The following is a 21,321-nucleotide window of genomic DNA, read 5'->3' as shown; positions in this document are numbered from 1 at the left end:
CACTTCAGCAAAACAAAATCTGTGAGATGAGCAATGCAATGGAGAACTTCCTTCAAAAATGCCATTATCAGAAGCAGAGCAGGCAGAGCATATATCCCAAAAGAAAGAGAGTGCTCTTTAAGAAGAAAGGCATATAATCAACACGAAGCAGGGATGATCAAGACAAGGAAAATTCTCATAAAAATCCCATATCAACACAGTTCTTATTAGCACAGGGTTACTTTGAACTGTGATTTAAAGACTGGGTAGAATTGAGAGGAACAGAGACATAGTTTCAAATAAATCCGGCACACCAGAGCTGTGCCTGCTAACACAGAGAGTTTCAAAGGATGGGTATAAATAACACCAGTTTCCTCCGAAGGAGAATCATGAATAATCTGGAAAAAAGGATCACCACCTCTTCACCCTCACCACCCAGCCTATTTATCTGGAAAATTTATGCCAAACCCAAGGAATGAACCCAATTTGGTTTGTTTGGCATTTCTCTTTGCAGTAGGTCAGTTTACATGGAAGTAAACATGTTGTAAACAATATGCTTGTAAGTGATGTGGATAGTAAGTGGAAGTTACAGGAATCAAAAGACATCTCTCTTCGAGGTTAAGGTTTGAGTCACCTGTAGATAATCCTTGGATCAGCTAAGATTTTGTTTACCAATCTTGAAATGAAAAAGAAATACAATAAATGTAAAACAAATACTATACCACTATAAAGAAAAGTGGTGGTTTCATATTATTTCATTTCATATCGGGGATCAGCTTGAGATTGTCTAAAAATAGAGGGTTTGTTGTTTTGGTAATTGTATACCCACCTGGAAAACTGCTCTATTATAATTTTATTTCTCATAATTTCATAGCTTTTTAAGAAGCAAATATACCTTACCTGCCTTCTAAACTTGTAACTCTTCATTGCTACACTTACAGTTTGATACATTTCCCAACAGGTGGTGTTCACAGAAGTTTTGTAAATATCACAAGTATTCAGAAGAAAAGACATTAAAAACTAACAAAAAGTTTTGATAAAAAGCAACATTTGCCATGTGTTTTGTGCCCTACTATTATTCCCACCAATACGTAAGTCTAAAAAGGGCCACGTATTATTGTAGTGATGTATCTAAAAAAATCTCAAGTTGCCTGTAATAATCTCCATTATGTATAATGACAATTTTGATAATAGTCTTTAGAAGAGGTAATGGCCCTGCTGAATGGTTATTATCTGTCTGCTCATGCGAGAAGCAAGATGCAGAAGCCAAAGGGGACAGTGAAATGGTCCTTGTAGCGCAGTCTGAAGGAATAAGAAATATTTAACAGAATGCAAGTAACAGACAAGTAAGCACCTTTGCTTGCAAAACTGTCTGCAGTGATGCAGCAAGCTGTTGTGAATTTTGTGAAACAACAGAGGTATAAAACAGTAAATAATACTAATACTAATACTAATAATATTAGCCAAACTATCACTGTGAGAGCTATTTTAAGAGTCACAAACTCTGACAGAAAATAAAAGATTACCTGAATGTTAAGGACAGTTGGTTCATTATTGAATGCTAAATATTGTTATATTCCAATTCTATACCATGCCACAAGAGCAATATCACTTTAGTCCAGAGAGGCCTCTGTACAAATCAAGGGTCAAAAGTGTTTACATCTTCCACGCAATTACTCCAAAAATGTCCCTATATACAAAAATACAGGGTTATAGAAGCAGAAAATAAGTCATGTCAGAACTCTGAAGTCTCAAACTGGCTTTTAAAACAGACAGAATTTTCTTGTAAATGAAGCCTGAGCATAGACAATCCATTGCCACAACAACATCAGGACATCAACAATTTATGTCACCTTTGCCCAGGGTAGATGATCAGCTCTAGAAGTTAACTCTGAATTCACATCCATGAAAATAGTTAAGTTCTTCCAAGCAGAGATTGCCTTTAAAATGTGCACAGTGTTGAATAAATTTTGGCCCTGATTTCAGTTGCATCCTCTGGGGTTTACCACAGAATAAAGATATGTGTAACAAATAAATGCTGAATTATTAAATTAAATATTATTCCGGACTCTTGCTTAGAAGGACACTGAAATACCACTTCACTCAATAATGTAGGGTTAAGAACATGGAATTAAAAACAAAGATCCTGTATTTGAAACTAAAGGAGACAATTGAGAGAATCTCAGTTTAATCAAAAGAGAGGTAAACTCTTAGTTCAAAATGCAGGCCATCATGAATTTTGCATGGTTCACTCCATGTAGATTGAAAAATACTGCTGAACCATGGTATTTCAGGAACACAGTACAAGGATGTGTTTTATGACTTTAGGTGTATTACATTACTCTGTTTTCGTCTCTCAGAAGCTCTGCATGTAACAGAAAATGTGAGCATTCATAAAGAGAGATCTCAGCCAGATCTGTGATCATTTGAAATAAGGAATGCCTTTAGCAGAGATTCCTTTTGTCAACAGAGTATTTGGTTTATGGAAACACGGAAGTCCCAGCAAGAAAGCTCACATACCATAAACATTTTATTGCTTCCTTCTCAAGGTTGTTCAGGAAGTGATGAAGGAATGCCAGCTGCATGCACTCCTCTGGCGTCTTGTTCTGTGGTAGTGTGTTTTTCAAGTAATATTTCTTCAAGTTACTGTGATGTTTTATTCAAAGCCTTTTATGATGGTTTGCCCCAATGGACCCCACTGTTGGTTTTGCCCAGGAGTGTTTCCTCCCATCTCCCTGTCTGTATCCCAAGTACGTACCCCTTATTCCAGCTCCTTCTGTGTCTGTCCTTGTAACCCTGCCCCTACTCCCTACCAGTCATTGTAATCCCTACCCACTTCCAGAACCGTCTGTGTCTGTCACGTGATCCTTAGATCCTTATTGGTTATGTGAGAGTGTTCTCCTCCCCTCAATCGTCTCATTGGTTTTCAGGTCTCCCCGGAGGCCTCCTCCCTTTATAAGTTGCAATATTGTACTGTTCTGGGTTCCTTTGGCACTGCTTCCCTTCAGGGTAATTCCTTTGTGCCTGTGTAGCATCATCTCCTCCTCAGGGACAGAATAAAGGCTGCTTGGAAACGCAAACAAGATCCCTCCCTGTTTCCTTCACCACAACCCTCAATGTTTCATAACACCAGTCTGCGGTGGAGATACAGCCTCCCATCCCGGGCTGAACTCCTACCTTTCTGCCGGCCGGTGGCCGAGGCCGGGAGCGGCCACACGTGACACGGGATCTGAGGGAGGAAGCTGAGCCAGCCCAAAGGTTCCCTCCCTGAAATCAGACACGGAGTCAATGTTGTGCTTGGCGCTCTGAATGGCGACACTCCATCACCCAAGAAAAAAGAGTTACTAGAGCAGACCAGTGGGCACTGGCAATCCTGGCTCCAGGTCTCCCTTCTGGATTGGCTCATCTTGTGGCTTGAAACATGAAGTTTGGTCTGCAGAGATAGTGATGAGGTCTCCTGCTTCGCTTTTCTCCATTTTTATTACATTAACTTGCTATCACTACCAAAAGAAAGAGGGCAAATTACAATCAAGATTTAATATGTAACAGATGTTTCATTTATTATTATGGACAATAATAACAAGTAGTTTCCTCCTTCCTCTTCTCCTTTTTTGACTCCTTTTCTGGTCTTAAATTGGATTCCAAAGGTCAACTCTCACTCTTAAAATCCTCACTGCAGTTGTACAAGATAGAGTAGGTAGGTCTTAGGTAGAGTATTTCTTCTTGCTGTGTGTAAGAACTTTTTCGGTCTTGTCTCTACTTCACCAATTTGCCCTTTGCCTGAGAAGCCCATAAACATTGAATATGTCTGAAAAAGCAATCCAACATGTCTTAAAATGTTGATTAACTGAAGAGGTTTGAAGTTACATATTCTGAAAACACAGTTGAAACCCTGTATCATGAGGGGGTTTATGAAGGAATAACAATTATAAAAAACAAATAACAAAATAATAACATACACTCTATAAGGCTGTCCAGAATAAGAAAGTGCTATAAGGAGAACATGACACTTTTTGTCAGACACAGAAAAGAGCATACACCAGCATGAGAGAGGGGACCACCCTGACTTTTGTTCAATTTACACCTGCTGGTCATTTAACTTGAATTTAATGATAGAGACTACACTACTGGTCCTCAGTAAGATGCAAAAACAAATGCCTAGGTAGTGTCTGAAATCTCTAACATTTAAGAACACAGGGGACTATACACAAGTACAACACAAGAAAATGAAAATGTGAAAAACCAGTTTGAAATTGCACAGCCTTGGACATAATTAATGCCACTAAATAAAAAAATTTAATCCTTGTTACTAGCACTACAAGTAAAAATACTCACAGAAAAAATTACAAGGAAATATAGAGGGAAGGTGCAATGTGGAACAGCCTTAATAAGTTCCTGGTAGTCTGCATCTTATCTGGAAAGAGGTTTTTACAGAAGAAATAGACATTGTTTCAGGACAAAATACAAGACTATATAGAATTACAGAAAACTGGCTTTCATTTGCTTCCTTGTCACTATGGTTTGTGAACTCCTCAGACTTTTTCTAATCAAATTAGGCAATATATAACATACATATGAAAATTCAATTATATTTCTCAAATGGATGATGGGGTTTGGCTTGTACCTAAATATTCTTAACTTCTCTAAAATCTTTGCCTTTATAATAGCCTCCAGCATGTAATTCTACTTGGCAATTAGGTGTTTCCTGAAGAAAAAAATTCTGTGATCATTTATAAATATGACAATTATATGTCTATAATTTAATTCTTCTTTTAATATTAAAAATCAAGCCATCTCAAATACCCCATCAAATGGAAACATCCTTATGGAAAATACAAGACCTTTACAAAAGCCCTTTCAAACTCTTATTTAATCTGAAAGAAAAATCTGTGATGATTTCAAAATGATAAGATTATAATAATGTTCATAAATATAAATAAATAAATAAATGGACAGATTAGTTGTACATTCTGAAAGAAAGAGTGAAAATAAAATTATTTTAATCTCCTTCTTTCAGTGCATTAAAGCTGAAGACAGAAATGTTAAAATTTTCCTTGTGAATGTGATTTACCAAAGAGACTACACCAGCTTCTTTTTGTTACTCTTTGATGACAATTTTGCTTTTAAAAATCACAGACAAAAAATATTTTTATGTTAGATTTTTATCTTTTCTTCCTTTTTTGAAATATATTTTTTCAGGAAAAGAAAGATGTTTCAACAGCATTTTCTGCTTATACAGTTTCTGAGCTGACCTTCCCCAGTACTTCATAGGCACAGATGCATATCCTTGCCACAGACCTCGTTGGACAGGTTGTACTTAGGTTCATGGTTTAGCCATTTGTAACACTGTGGTAGTACTCTGCCATTTTTCAGACTTCTCAATCCTGCAGGACTGCAGTGTCCTCCTGTACTGTAAGAACAGCAGCCAGACACCTGCCACCTCCAAGGCACTTCAAGATTCTTGAGGTTTCCTAGTTACCTATGCAACACAGGAATTTCTTAGCCTGGTGTGCTGTAGAGAAAGCCAGCTCTGTACCTGGGAAGGGAAAATGGGGCACAGTAAGGCTGGGTAACCCCACATGCTGCCCCATAAGGTTTACATTGTGCAGGTTCGTATTTCTTGCTCTGCTGGCTTCATCCATTGACCATGACATGCACCAGAGCCAAGACCTAATTAGGAGGCAGCATCTCAGTGCTTGGGGAACTCCGCACTTTTCATACTCTGTATATTTCACAGCTGAAAACAACAGATAATTATCAGTCACTAGAGAGCTGAATGTTCCAGAAATTCATTTGTTTCAAAAGCTTAGCATATATGAGTCACACACAAGATGACAGGATGGCCTGCTCCAAGATCTGTCACTGCACTCTTACCGCTGCTAGCTATTTATGTGTTTTATGGTTCCCATTTATGGAACCATTCTGTTAACCATCTTTGAGATAGGTTCAAGTTGAACAAATAGTAAAACGTAATCACAGAATGGTTGAGATTGGAAGTCTGGAGGTCAACTGGGTCACCACCTTGCTCTAGCTGGACTGCTTGGTCAGTTGCCCAAGACTATGTGCAGAGGACTTTTGAATCACTTCAAATAAATGGGTACCACAATACGCAGACTTTATATCCTTGTAGAACATGGGGGTTCTGGAGGACACAGGAATGAATAACGTGATTTCTTTTACATGGCTATAACACCACATGTGTCTGTGCAAGTAAAAGATACTGATGATTTGAAAAAAATGTAAGACTCCTAAGCAGTTAATGAAGCAATCAAACTATCTTCTCTGCAAAATTTAAAAACAGTTAAGAGAACTATATGATCTGTCAGTTTTGCCTGGAGCAGAGGACACATAGCACCCACAAAAGAATCGTGTTCCTAAGTGAATAGGAACAGGAAAGGAAAGGAAACAGTAGACTATCAATTAGCACATAGAATAGGCCTTCTCAGCCTAAATAGATATATTTGAACATATTTTATGCCAAACTTAACCATTTTGGTTTACAATAAAAATAAACATTAAAAAATTAATTATAATTAATTGTAATTCATATAAATTTTAAATTATATCTGAAGTGCAAAATGAGTAGAAGAAATACACATTGATCAAGTCAGAGATTATAGTGTAGAGTCAAAATTGATGCTTACAAATAAGTGTCAAACGTTTATTCTGTGAAAAGGTCTCAATAATATGTTCTCTCAGTTGGTCAAACATATTCATTTCAGACCTTGATAAAAATGTCTTACTTTTAAAGTCTTACTGAAATCAGAAAACAAGTAATAACAAAAAAATTACAAAATGGTAATTCTGTGTTGAATAATATCATTATTATTTCCTCTTTCCTTTTCTCACACTTTTTAAATCCCAGATCATATAAGCTTTTTAATTCAGTCTGATCAATATAATACATGAGCTTGTCTTTTCTCTACTTTTTTGGCAGCAACAAAGAATTACTGTAATGAAATCATTTCTGGCTGGCATGGTGCCCAGGAAACTTGTGGAACCATTGTGACTGGTTTACGTTCATTCCTCACAACAGCCATTTGAGTACAAAGCCCTGGGATGATAATTTATTTCTCCTGCAGTTTTATGATATTTCAATGGCCTGAAATATCCTACTTGATGGCTACTTGCATCATTATGGGTCTGCCATTAATGATGCAAATTGCCATAAAACATGGGGAAAGCCCTATATCACATATTTATCTAGGTTTGTCACTGATGACATTTGGGTTTGTTCATCGTAATTCTATTCATTTAGTTGCAGAAAAACACCCTCTTCTTATCAGACAAGACATTTCTAGACAAGACATTTGGGATTTCTGCTGCATATTAAATGGGACAAAGAAACAGAATTTTTTTCCAGAGCACTGAGCACTAGCTCCTAGCTCAGGAGTAAAAATAACCCACATGGATTCTCATGTTGCATACTTCCACACAAAGAGAACCACCTTTTGGTGGGTTTTTTGAAGTTTTTTTTTACCTTCATTGAGGAACCCCCATTACAACTAGATTAACAACCCTAATCCCTATTCCTATTACTATTACTACACCTTTAGGAAAGGGACTTGTCTCTGTGTAAATCTTGCTATGGAAGATCATCTATCTCATTTACTGCCTAAGTGTCAGAATTTGAAATATCAAGCACATGAGAAGCTTTGAAGGAAAACACAGGAAAGTTGTAAACAGTTAACTGCATTTCTCTTTGGTGATTGGTGTCTGTGAGAAAAGGCTGTCTGTCCCATGGATATAGAGGCTTGCCTATTGTTCCAGCTGTCACATGTATGGGGGGCAAAGTCTGTGCTCATTTTTGTTGTCTTAAAACTGTTATTATTCTTACACTAACAATAACCAACTCTGCTAATAATAATAATAATAATAATAATAATAATAATAATAATAATAATAATAATAAAAATAATAATAATTAACTTGACTAATTTCTGATCTCAAGTTCAGATTTAAGGCAAAAGTTGATCCAATATGAATGTAGTTACCTGAGAGCATCCCTGGTAAAACTGAGAGCGAAACTGGAACAAACATGGGTAGATAATACAGCACCAGTAACATAATCACGGCTTACAAAGAGAAATACTAATTAGCAAATAGCACAAATACTCCAATTTACAACAAGAAAGTCACACAACCTTGTGATGACACTTTTATCTAAACTGAATACTGTCCATACCACTAGAGCTCCAATATTCTGAGCTATACACTGATGGGAACCTGCAGTAACTTTCTTGAAATCAACAAGACAGTCCAGGTTTATGACAGTATAGTGAAGATAAGGATCTGGCCCAATATTTTGACATAGGCTCTAAATACCTCCTCTGAAATCATGCCTGGACATCAAAAACAAATCTCAGGCAAAGATACGAAATTGAAAGCTTGTTCCAGTTTTCAAGTGTATGTGGTTGTTTTAGGATGTCCAAATTACTTACTAGCTTTCTTATTTTATCTTCAGGCATAAAAATAGTTTGGGCACATTTACAAGATTAATTTAGTACAGTTTAGCATCATTCTCAAAAGCGCCTGTCAATTGTCTGCAGTCTGAATAAATTTGCCAGTTGTGGTGTAATTAAAGTAGGATCCAATGAAACAATTGTTTAATAAAAGAAAGGTACTGAGCTAATAAAGGTTCTCAGGGAGTAAGTCTATCTAGATATCTCATCAGTGATGCTCTCTGTTCTTTGCCTGATAATACCCTACTGTGGGTCTACAGTATACCATCTTAGCACATTCTGCTTCACTATTCATAGGGCTGTTGACCTCCCATTGAGGACTAGTGATGTTCAGTTCTGTAAGTTGCTAACTAATTTGCCAAAACATCTAATTTTGTGAGTCATCATCCTTGCTCATTGTACTGATTTGAGCTGTATTTTGTTAAAATCCCTGACTGTTAAAACAATGTTAGCTTCAGTTTTATGTCACAATGAATGCAATGAATTTGTTGTTTGCAAAGAAATAACATACTTCCCTTTAAGCCTGCAGGCCAAGTCACATATGAAACATAGTAACAGTAGCAGAATAAACAGAAAAATTATGACCCATCGCCAGGCTGACAGAGAGAATAAGAGACCTCCCATTTCCCCGCAGAAAACCTTTTGATGATCCTTAAAAAGCAACATTCGTAGTTGTGTCCTTGCATCTTGTGTATACAAATCCACCAGCACATATGTAGGTTTTAAAACGCTGATTACAGATTTGTAATGATCATTCATTAATTTTGATTTCCTTGAACATCAGTGGTACTGAACTAATTCTGTTTAGTAAGTAATTACCAGGAAGAAACACTGTGTTTTCAGTGCTTCTTCCTGCAAATATCAGACGACGTATCCAGAAAGCTTTTCAGTGATGGACACCAGGTGAACTGCTGAAAGCAATGGTCCTCACTTTATTATCATGAACACTGAATAACGTAAATGTAGCAGTAAGTAGGAGTCCTCACATTTCTTAAATATTCTGCGACAAAGATAATCAGAACCAAGAGAGTCAGACACAATTCCTCCTTGTTCTTTGAATATCCTGTTTCAAAATACCTTTACCACTGACAATAATATACAAGGGAATGTAGCAAAGAAACTGTTTTTGTCAGTAGCAGTAATAGAAATATAAACAGGGAAGTGCTGAGATGTTGTCCTACACTGTAGCTCTGAGATATATGCTAGCTTCATTTATGTACCCTGTTTCTATTTCATAGCTTCTTCAGGAGAAAACTGCCCACAAAGCAGGCTTGTGAAATTAGGAAATGGCTCCAGTCCACATCAGCCCTTCTGAAGGCTTAGCAAAGATATCTAGGGTAGAGAGTCATACTCAAAAATTTCCCATTTGGAGCATGAACATTTCCTGTGGGACAAATTAAAAAAAAACCAAACAAAAAAAAAAAAAAAAAACAAAAAACAACTAACAAGAAAGCTAGAGAATAAGCCTTTTAAGATGAAGTTATCTTTTTCTCATTATGTCATTATCAAAGGGGCTTCTAAAAGGAGAAGTGCTGTGGTATCTTCCCTGAGAAGACTGAAAGGAAGTGCACAGGAAGACTCTAAAGCAGATGTCTAAAGATCCCAAATTCAAACCAGAAATGTCTCTCTGGGATCCAGCATGAGTGAGAACCCCTGGGGATTTAAAGCCATATCCCAGCAGTGTGAAGAAGGAACCTCACACAATGTGGAACTAGAAATGAAGTCACCAGACAGGAGCTGTGAAGCAGAATCTGATTTATAGCTAAGGGACAAATATGTTTCAGACTATTTCTAGCTTACTCTGGACCTTCCAGAAGAGTGGTGTGGCAGATCTTCTCTGACTTGCCCAGAGCAAAACGGATTTGCCAAACACCAAAGCACTATGCATGAGCGCAAGGTGGTAAAAACGCAATAGCAATGTACAGTCTTCTTTCCCTATGTGCAATAAGATTCAGACACAGCTTTCAGATGAGCAGAATATGACTTCCAGTTTGCGTGGTGGGTTGCTTCTACAAACATTGCAGATGTTCCATAAGCAAGACAAAACCCTCTTTATAATATTCAGACGAGAAAAAAAATTAGAATATAACACTCACAGGCATTAGAAACAAGCAGCATCCATCCAGAGTAAAGATAAACTATTCATAAGTTGCTGTTAAAGTTAAGAACCTTTTTACTGCTGTTCAGAAGAGCAGTGATGTACAATCGAACTGTGAAACACATTTGAAAGTCCCAGGTATCACTTCTTTTCGTGTTTTCCGAATGCTGTGATCTCTGAAGAAAATCATAGACCTACAGAATCATGAAAGGCTTGGGATGACAGGAAATTTAGAGGCCAACTATCTCCAAACCCCTTGGCATGGATAGGGGCATCTTTCACTAGACCCAGCTGCTGAAAACACTGTCCAACCTGGCCATGAACAATTCCAGGGATGGGGCATTCACAGCTTCTCTCGGCAACCCGTTCCAGTGCCTCACTACCTTTACAATGAAGAAGTTTTTCCTAACCTGTAACCTAAACCTATTCACTTTCATTTTGAAGTAATTCCCCCTATCCTATCTCTACAAGTCTTTGGAAAATATCTTAATCAATTTTTCCTGCAGACTCCCTTCAGGTAATGGAAGGCCTCACGTAGGTCACCCTAATGAGAACAATGGTGCTCTTAAAAGTCAAGCAAATCTAGCATATTTGTTGGAGATAAAGTAAGATATTAACATAAAATCCCAAAATAACTTGCATGTCTGATCTGCTTATCAAGTTCTTTGTATATCTGTCTATATTTTGCGCCACACCTATTACTTTATTTCTGATTAACAAGCAGTAAATAAAAATAAAGCTATAAATCACCACATTGACAACTGTAATAGTATTGCAAGGACTGAATCCATGCATTAATAGTAGATAACTGCCTCTTTCGTCAATTCTTTTCCCAGACCAAATAAAAAGCATTCTGAATTCAGGAAATAGGTACAGGAATTAGGGTGAACAATATTTGAAAGTAAGGGTTAGAGAACTGTTCCAAGAACAAAACTTTTCTGATGCTTGTTGTTGCTTTGGTTTTCTTTAGCTGACTGAAGACAAGACAGCCAGGAAAAGTGAAAGACTTACGGAGAGGGGAAAATTGTCATTGTGCATCATCAAGGGGAGGGGGGTGTGTGTGGTGTGTGTGTATGGGGTGTGTGTGTGTGTGTGTGTGTGTGTGTGTGTGTGTGTGTTTGTAATAATCGAGGCTCCATTCCAGTCAGCAGAAACTGAATTCAACCTAAACTTTGAGTATTGGATGATTGTCATAATGATTCCTGCTCCACTTTGCTCTCCATGGTAAAGCATGCAAAGCATCTGCAGCTGAGCTGAAATTAGCCTTATCCTGATGTTCCTCTCTAAATGTTTCCCCGTTATCTCCCTCTTGTCTTGATAGCTAATATAGTTCCTACAGCTGCTATATCATATTAGGTCAGAGCAATGAAAACGAATGCCATTTTCTTGATGGCTTATGCAGAATTGTTGTAATTTGAATCAAGTCTCACTAGCCTCTTTCTTTCTTTCTCTCCTTTCTGCCCCTCATACTGAATATATTGGGGTCCTGGCGAGCTGCCATTCTACTGCACATTAGAAATGGTAGAGTTTTCCTCTATCTGATTCTCTAAAATGAGTTCACGAAAAGGTGCAGACCCAGCACATTTGTGGTTTTTCCTATAAATTACTTTAACACTGTGTCCAATCATATATATAATTTCAGATTTTCAATTTCAACTCGCTGCTGTGTCAGCACAGACTCCACTGATATGTCTAATGTATTTAGCTTAAAATGAAACGGATGGCATTTCATTACCAGGAAGATAATATTTTTGAATATGTTTGCTGCATGGCAGGATCCATCATTACTCTGCCATTTTATGTTCGGAGTGTGTAATAGCTTTTTAATGCTTTGATGTATTTTATTTATATATGTAATATTTTTCTAATATCATGGGGTGGTTTAACTCATTGAACACATTATACAGCCTTAATTGAATGCTTTTAAATATTAGTTAGGGAGGAAAAGCTTAACAAATTGCCAATATTTTGTTTGAAATTTAATAGACAGTAGTTGAAACACCAAAAACCCATTTCATTCTCATTCCTTCACATTGCTCCTCAGCTCCCTCTGACACTCAAAACACTTTGGAAGGAAAAAAAGGGGAGAGAAAATCCCACAGTCCCCTGAGACACTCAAGCTGTCAGCATGAAGGTAAGTAATGCAGGAAAACTTGAACGTGCCCAACTGTGAATGACAGAAGCCCTCTTATTGGAAGAAGCTTCTGACAGGCCTGAAATCCTTAATACCTGGTTTCTCAGTCCTTTGACCAAAGTCATGGAATTTTAAAACTACTAAGAATTTCTTCAAAGTTGGTTGTGGTGGCTTTGGGGTTTTTTTGCTTGCAAGAAGAAGATGCTACTTATGTACATCAGCATAATATCACAGCTTAAACCTGCCCAAAGAGAACAGGCAAGTATTAAAGGGCATTTCTTGATATTAGCCGCAAATGTTAAACTGAGCCATGGTGGCTACTCCTCCACTAGATTACTCTTGTATATTTGCTTGGGATTGCCCTGACCTTTCTTTTGGCCACATTGAACTTCATGAGTTTAACACGGGTCCCCTTCTCAAGCCTGTCACACTCCCACTGGATGCCATCCCTGCCCTCCAGCACATTGACACCCCACAGTATAGTGTTATCAGCACAGCTGCTGAGGGTGCACTCCATCCCATGGTCCCTGTCACCAACAGAGCTGTTAAACAGCTCTGGTGCCAATACCAGCCCCTGAGGACACCACTCACCACCGCCCTCCACTTGGACATTGAGCCATTGACCACAACTCTTTGAGTGTGACCATCCAGCCAATTCCTTATACAACAAGTGGCCCGCCTGCCAAATCCATTTAGAGATAAAGAAGTTGTGTGGGAAATTGTAAAATGCTTTGCTGAACACCAAGTAAATGGTGTCAGTTGTTTTTTCTTATCCACCAACACTGTAGCCCCACCATAGAGGGCCACCACCATTGTTAGGTACAATTTGCTCTTAGTGAAGCTGAGTTCACTGTCAACAAGGACCTCCTTACTCTTCATGTGCCTTAGCGTAGTTTCTAGGAGGATATATATTTCATTATCTTGCTGGGCATGGAAGTGAGACTGACCAGCTTGTGGATCCTGAGGGTCTTTTTCCCTTTTTTAAAAATGGGGGTTGCCTATTTCATTTTCAAGTCAGTGGGAATTTCTCCAGAAAGGTGACGTTAAATTAACTACAACCTTCTACATCCAATTTTTGCATTGTCGTGTTCTTTTTGCTTTTAAAACAGCTTTAATGACTTATTTTTACAATAGTTCTATTTGTTCAGAAAAGTCTGCTTCCCCAAATGGCCAGTTTAATATTGCAGAAAGCATAATTTTCTCTAAACTGTTTCAGGTGCACTTTTCAGAGAGGAGTAAATGCATTGCTGTCCTTCTTAGAGCAGGGGCAAGGTACAAATGGGGCAAGGTACAAATAAGTCAAAGTCAACCTTTACTTAAGCTTCATAGGATTTCATGTTTCTCAGAAATACCAAATGTCTTTTAGTCCTATTGAAAATGGCTGTGTGTTTCTGAAAATCAAGTTACTAATTTAGATGTCTAGATATGAAGCTAAGGATTTTTCTTTGCATTTTGTAGCCAAAAGCTCTAGTCATCAGGGATAGTTAGGTATCCAAGTTGTGTTGAAAAATTACAGCATTTGAGACCCAAATATTTTGCAAGATCTGATTTTGGCTATGAGATGCTGAGGAGCAGACATCAGAAGAAAGAATTTAATTCCATCTCATTTTACTGCTTGCTAAAACAGGCAGAATAACAAATCTATGTTTAGGAAAAGTGGCATTTTTATATGGTTTAACTGATGTAAAATAACTATCAGAACACCTTAAGATAGGGGAGGTGGAGAAAAACAAGGAATTAAAAATGCATAATTAATAACTCCCAGGAAGAAAAGGCTGTAAATTATAGTAACACATTGTTTGTTGGTATAGTGGGAATTTGTGCTAAAATATGAGAATCTCAAAGGAGTTTTATGCTTCTCAGCAGAAGTTATTGAAAAATAAAACATATTCTAGGTAAGTCCTTTTTATTTATTGTTGGGGTTTAATTTCCTCTTTAAAGTTTTTTTCCCTGTGTGACAGACCACAACAATAACTCATATCTAAAATATAGCAGATGACTTTATAAGAGCTCCTTCTCATATCTTCCCAAATAGTTGGATTATCAAGATAATAGATGAAATAGATGAAACCCTCTTTCTTCACCAATCACAATATGCTCTCCCTTTACCATAGTTTTAAGCAGACTACTTCCTCATCAAGTAAAACTTTGTAAAATAGATTCCTGAAGGAAATGGTCCGTACACAGATCTTAACACATGTACTAGCAAACAGATCCAGAGAAGCTAATGTGAAAACACACATATCATTCACATTTATACATTTCTCCAACTATCATTTCAGGAATGACCTGCTGATGGTGCTTTGCAATTACATTCTGCCTGAAGATCACACACCAGCTGCAATGAAAATGTTAGTGCCAAAGCATTACAGCAGAAGCTTCCAGATTTGCTAGGTTAGCATACATGAGTCATAGAATCATAGAATTATAAAACCATAGAATGGTTTATATTGGAAAGGGCCTCCATGTTGATCAAATCTAACCATTAACCCACTGCTGCCAAGCCCACCTCTAAACCCCGATTGCCACACGTATCTGTCTTCTAAATACCTCCAGGGATGGTCACTCCACCACTTACCTGGGCAGAGTGCCAGAGTGCTTGGTGAATATCTTTTTGGTGAATAACTTTTCCTTGATATCCAATCTAAACTTCTCCTGGCACAACTTGAGACTGATCCCTAAGTGCTATCACCACTTACGTGGCAGACTGACCACCACCACACTACAACTTCTTTCAGGTAGTTCTAGGAAGCAGGAAGGTCTCCCCTAAGCCTCCTCTTCTCCGGGTTAAATACCCACATCTTCCTTGGCCACTCCTCATAGGACTTGTGCTCTAGAGCCTTCGCCATCTCCTTTGCCCTTTTCTGGACATGTTCCAGCACCTCAATGTCTGTCCTGCAGTGAGTGACAGGCCCAAAATGGACATGGATTTGAGGTGTGACCGCACCAGTGCTGGGCACAGGGTAAAAATCCCTTTCCTGGTCTGCTGGCCACACTGTTTCTGATATTAGCCAGGATGTCATTCGCCTTCTAGGCCACCTGGGCACACTGCTGGCTCATGTTCATCTCTCTGGCAAACACCTCCGATCCTCATCAGCTGGGCAACTTTCCAGCCACTCTTCCTCAAGTCTAGCATTGCATGGAGTTGTTGCAAGCAATGGGGACCAAGTCAAAGCCTCTTCTAGAGTTCATATCTGAAAGATGAAAAGCAACTGATTCTCTATTCAGGCTCCATGCTGCTCAGTAAATCTGAAAAGTAGTTCAAATATTTCAAAGGCCAAGGTGTTAACTTCAAAACCATTGAGTAGTTGAATTTTAAGTGCAAATGTGGCGGGGGGAGGGTTAATGCCTGGTGTGCATTTTAATAAAAAACTCAAGCTGTCAGATCTTTGATTTGTACCTCAGTTTCTCCACTGCAAATTAATGGTAAAATTGTTAACTCACTGGAATTGTGAGTCTCACAAACTCAAAGATAAGTTGACTTGGCACCCTTCAAGTCAATTAACCCCACAGCACATCCATCTCTCAACATAAACAATGGATCATTGAACTAACTCAGCCCTGAAAGTGGATGTATGAAACTACATGTATCTTTGTTTAGAAGCTACCCTCAATTAGAAGCTGCAGTCGTTTAGTAACTGTGCCATTACCCTGCAAGCCTCCAGGGAAACTAATTAAACTTAATAGATGCTGCACTCCATTTAAAGCTGTAGAGAAAAATAATTTAATATTGTAGGAACTCTGGACTTGAAATAAAGATATATATGGCCAATACAAATCAATCCACAACCCCCCAATTCATTCCAGAGTAATTTTAACCCTTCCATAGGGTGCTGCTCCAGGTACATTTAGTCTGTGTTAACACTGGAAGATATGCAAATGGAAATTCCAGAAATCCATTGGAAAATATCTGAAGTTTCTGTCATTCTTTAAATTGGAACATCATATAAAAGCAAAATTTTAAACTGACTCATAGAAAGGCAACATGCTGATCCAGCAATAAAATATGGCCACCTTTATTTGCTTTTAATATTTTGTTGAGGATATAGTTGGTTCCACATTCTGAAAGGAATTTCCCAGGAATTACAGTCTTCAAAATCTTGGATGCTCTGTGTCTGTCCATCAAAAGGAGATTGTTTATCTGCATTTAAGTATCTAGAGTCAGAGCCTTCCTTAAAAACTGAGGAGATACAGGATTTAGCCTCATACTGAATAAAGAGCATGTTTTCAAGGTTATTTTCTTAGAAATACCACAGAGTGACAATTAAGCAAGTTGGTAGAGAATTCTGATATAATTAGTGTTGTTAATTCTTGATTTTAATTCCAGGACAAGATGAGATGGGTTAGTGAGAAGAACACACAAGCTAATAGACTGATTTGCCAAAACATTATTTCCATGCATTAGATCAAAATAATAACATAGGAACTAGGATTATATCAAGATGCCTATTTTGTATTTTTCAAGCTACTGAACTGAACACAGTGCTGGAACCCTTTGGCCAGTTTCCTCAAAATAAGTTTAAGCAATTAATGTGTTTGCATCAATCTGCCTATATATTAGCTTGCCAAGGAGCAAGTAGTGCAGTAATATATTCTCCACATCTTTTTTCATGAAGCTGCTGCCAATCACTTGTTGTTTTCACAAAACTTTGCAGTCTGGGATGAACTGAACTAATTCAGGTCTTCCAAATTTAATAACATAGGATTAGACTGATTAGCCATGAGTGAAAGAATTCCCATTGACCATGCTCTAAGCAATTTCCCTTTCAGATAACTTTGAAAACAAACATTGTTCTTACCAAATGTACATTCTGATTACTGACTTGTATGATAAAAAGCAGATAAATTTCCCATACTTCTAAAGAATGTCTTAATTTTTCTTTGGAATGAAATTAGGAATAAATTCCATGCAAGGTTTTAGGCTTACAGCTGCATACTTCGTTATTACACTTTAACCCATAGATGATATACTGGTATCCAAACTATTGAACATTCTACTAGTCTGATGCTGAGAAATAACTGGGTGAACGTAAGTCTACCAGTAACCAACCTGGAAGAAATTTTTCAGGAACAGCTGTTAAACAAGCTCCCATAACAACTAAAGGCCATCCCAGATTTCTGTGTTTTCAAGTCTAAGTGAAAAAACATATTTAAACTGCCTTCTTCCACATAAGTGTAAAGCTATATGCACTTTAACAAAACAAATGAACAAACAAAGCTCCACTGCCCTAACAGTTCTTATCTTAGAGGAAGAGAGGCCAAAGAGAAAGAGCTGGTCACTAAGATTCTGCTGTTAAATCAAATTATAGATTATAGGCTGAAGTATTTCCACAATGAAAGAGGGTTTGGAGAATAAAATGTAATTATGTCCATAGCATCTTTATTTGACATTTATCCATTAATATAAAGGTGGGATATACTCCAAGGACACTCTGAGACATGGAGCCTTTAATTCAATTCATACAAAGATGCCTTCACCCTTCTAAAACTGTAATAAGAAACCTGAAAGAGGTGAATCTGCTTTGGCAAATATGTGATACTCCTAACTCTTTTAACTAAGAGGAATTAACTAGGTCACAATGCATTAAACCATGAATAAGTCTGAACAAGTACCTTTTAAAAAAACCCTTGAGCATTGTCTTTATGATGAGCCACAGAAGCAGGGCATGATTTTTTTTATCACTGTTCTACAAGAGACAAAGTGTAAGACCCTAATGAATAATTACTGTATTGTTGCAAAGTTTGTAATTTAGTCATTCAGGGATTTGCTATAAAAAATGCACTTTTTTTAGCTGGTTTTTTGTCTGGAATTATATCTCTGAAAGTCACTAAATTTGAAATTATCTCAACCAGTGACAGTTTTTTGTCCTGACTTATTCATCCCAGCTATTACAGAAGGTGGAACCCATCACCTCTCCTGCCAGAATGCACTGCTGGATTTGCTTAAGTAGCGCCAGGTATACCCTGACTCCAGAGCACCCTGCTGTGCACCTGTGTGGCAATGTATCAACAAGAAGTGTTTATTTTCTTTGACAATAGATCTTGATGCTTTGCTCTCAATTCCTTGTATTATTCTGCAGCACACATTGGTGTTCTTTTAGACTGTATTGGGGAAAATACTTCAATTTATCATAAGCTCAGTCTATATCCCACCCTTCTCCCAAAGCACATTCTCTTTCTCTCTATCATTGGCTAAAATGTTGTTCTCAATCTCAGATAATACAATATTAATACAAAAAAGCATTACTTCCTTGTTTGACAACCACAAGCAGTAGTCTTGGACAGCTCTACCAGATTGAAAACACTACAGCTTCATGCTGAGCAGAGTAAATGGACTTGGGTCACATGGAGATCTCAGCTACAAGAATTAAAAACCTTTCTCTACATGAAGGCGCAGACTTGGAATTCTATTCGTCATTTCAAGTTTGCCATTCCATAAGCCCCAGAGCTGTTTTTTTGATCCTCAATCAAAATTTTTACACAGCCATAATGTACAAAGGACAACAAAAATGGAGTTATGAAGATAGGGGTGCAGTCTGGTCGGTAAGAATGACTCCAACACTGCTATCACCAGACAACACAAAATCACCAAATTTTCCCACATTGAGGAACAGTCATAATGGGAACTTAATTGATATCACTGTAACCTCTTCTCCAGTTAATTTACTCTTGAAAGCTCACATATCCTATCTGTAACTTAGTCTTCATCACAAGAAACAGAATTAAACATCTCCTCTAACATTGCCACTGACACCCAGCTTCCTGGATAGTTAACCAGGAATTCTCATTGAGGACTCTGATACATGACATACACACAAAGAATACCAAAAAATATTGTCTGGAGAAGGCTTCAGTCCAAGCTTATGACAAAAGATCAGATGAAGCACAAGTGAGATTTACCCATAGTTTTTCAAAATTATTAATGATGTAAGGCAACAGAAAGCAAGCCCTTTCAAGGGTCAGTGTAGCAGCAGGGAGAACCAGGCAGTCAGAGCAACTCGATGGAGTGGTCACTTACCATAAAAAAAAGTGGAACAAATGCAGAGAGATTGTTTTGAGGTTTGTGTTATGCTTGCTGCACGTTTTCAAAAGTTTAAGAAGTTAAGAGAGTTAGGGAAAAACACATTCACAGAAAGGATTCTCCAGTACTGTAAAAGCTGTGTTAGGTATTCAAAGGGATGTTGAATCACAGATAGAAAAATTACGGCTTAATGGTTTTATCGATATCCCTGCTTCTGAACCCTTACTGTGGTTATGCAAAAGAAAGCAGGAGGCATATGGTTTGTAAGTGAAATGAATTGATTTCTCCTCAATAGATTTAGCTGGTGTTTACCATCAACTGCTTCTGCACCAAGACACTGCTGACTGAGTTGACCTCATTGGGAGGCTTTTCTGCATTTGAAGGACTTTTCCACTATCAACTTTCATATGCTTGCCAGCAATTCATGGTAATACTATGAAAGATGTGTTGCAGAAATTGAAAGCCATGTAAAGCTAGATAAATGAGAAGTTTTATTTAGAGGTAATAACCTGCCATAGCACTGTATAATTGTACTTTTTCTTCTAGAGTAAATCTTTTCAAGAACAAATGAAAGGAAAAAAGACTAATCAACTAAAATCCTTTCAAAAACCTTTCTCTTTCTGGACACTTTCAGTTTCTTGAAGCATGGTCATACCATGCTATATCAGAAAAAACTGCTGGATAGGGTTTAGCACAATCAGCCCACTTCTTACTGTAAAACCCTTCAGTCATGTGCATTGCAGCAAATATCCTATTACATTGACTGACCATTACCAATTACACCTGAAATAACCTTCTTGTCAAGTTCCTGTACAGAATAATGCACACGTGACAATAATAGCACTCTAGTTGGCTCTGGTGTCATTCGCCAAGGAAATTCCTTGTAAATCATATGATAATGGTTCTCAGCTTACCTGTGTTGACTTTGCTGTTTTTCTCCAGGTGCACATAGGTTTGCTAGAATGTTATCCCCAATCTGATGAGGAATTTGAAAAACTTAGTCATGTCCTACACAGCCTAAGAAGATCTAAAACAAGCTACACTATCTGGCTGAAACTTACTTTCTTCATCATTTTCTAACCACACCAGGTGCTTTTCACTGTATCATTTAGGAAATCTTTTTTAGAAAAAGCTCCTTATTGACCTCTTACAGACTGTCATTTTTTTTCTCTATAAGCAATCAAGCAACTATAACAATAGTCATTTTCAGAGTAGTGAGAATCTGGGCAAAATGCACTGTGTATGAAAGAGAGATGAAAACAGTGACAGCAATAAATTCACAACCTTGGCATTTTTTGCCTTTCCTGCACTTGAACACTTTCCAGCAGGAAAGACATCATTGGGGCTATCCCTGTACAAGACAGTCTTTAACTCACAAAAGTTTTCTGTTTTTTTACACTACTGTGTATGAAAACACAACTGTAGAGAAAAACAAGAAAGGCAAGGCAAGAGAGAAAGGGGCAGTGGAAGAAAGAGAGAAAGAGAGAAAGAGAAAGAGAGAAAGAGAAAGAGAAAGAGAAAGAGAAAGAGAAAGAGAAAGAGAAAGATGTATGAGCACACAAGCACATATGCACACCTTCTTCAGAATGGATAATTACCCTATTAAAATTTGAGCCTGGATCTGGCA

The sequence above is a fragment of the Onychostruthus taczanowskii genome, unplaced genomic scaffold (assembly GCF_017590055.1).
Source record: "Onychostruthus taczanowskii isolate IOZ18803 unplaced genomic scaffold, ASM1759005v1 scaffold129, whole genome shotgun sequence".
In the NCBI taxonomy this organism is placed as follows: domain Eukaryota; kingdom Metazoa; phylum Chordata; class Aves; order Passeriformes; family Passeridae; genus Onychostruthus; species Onychostruthus taczanowskii.
Note: the sequence above shows the minus strand (reverse complement) of the source record.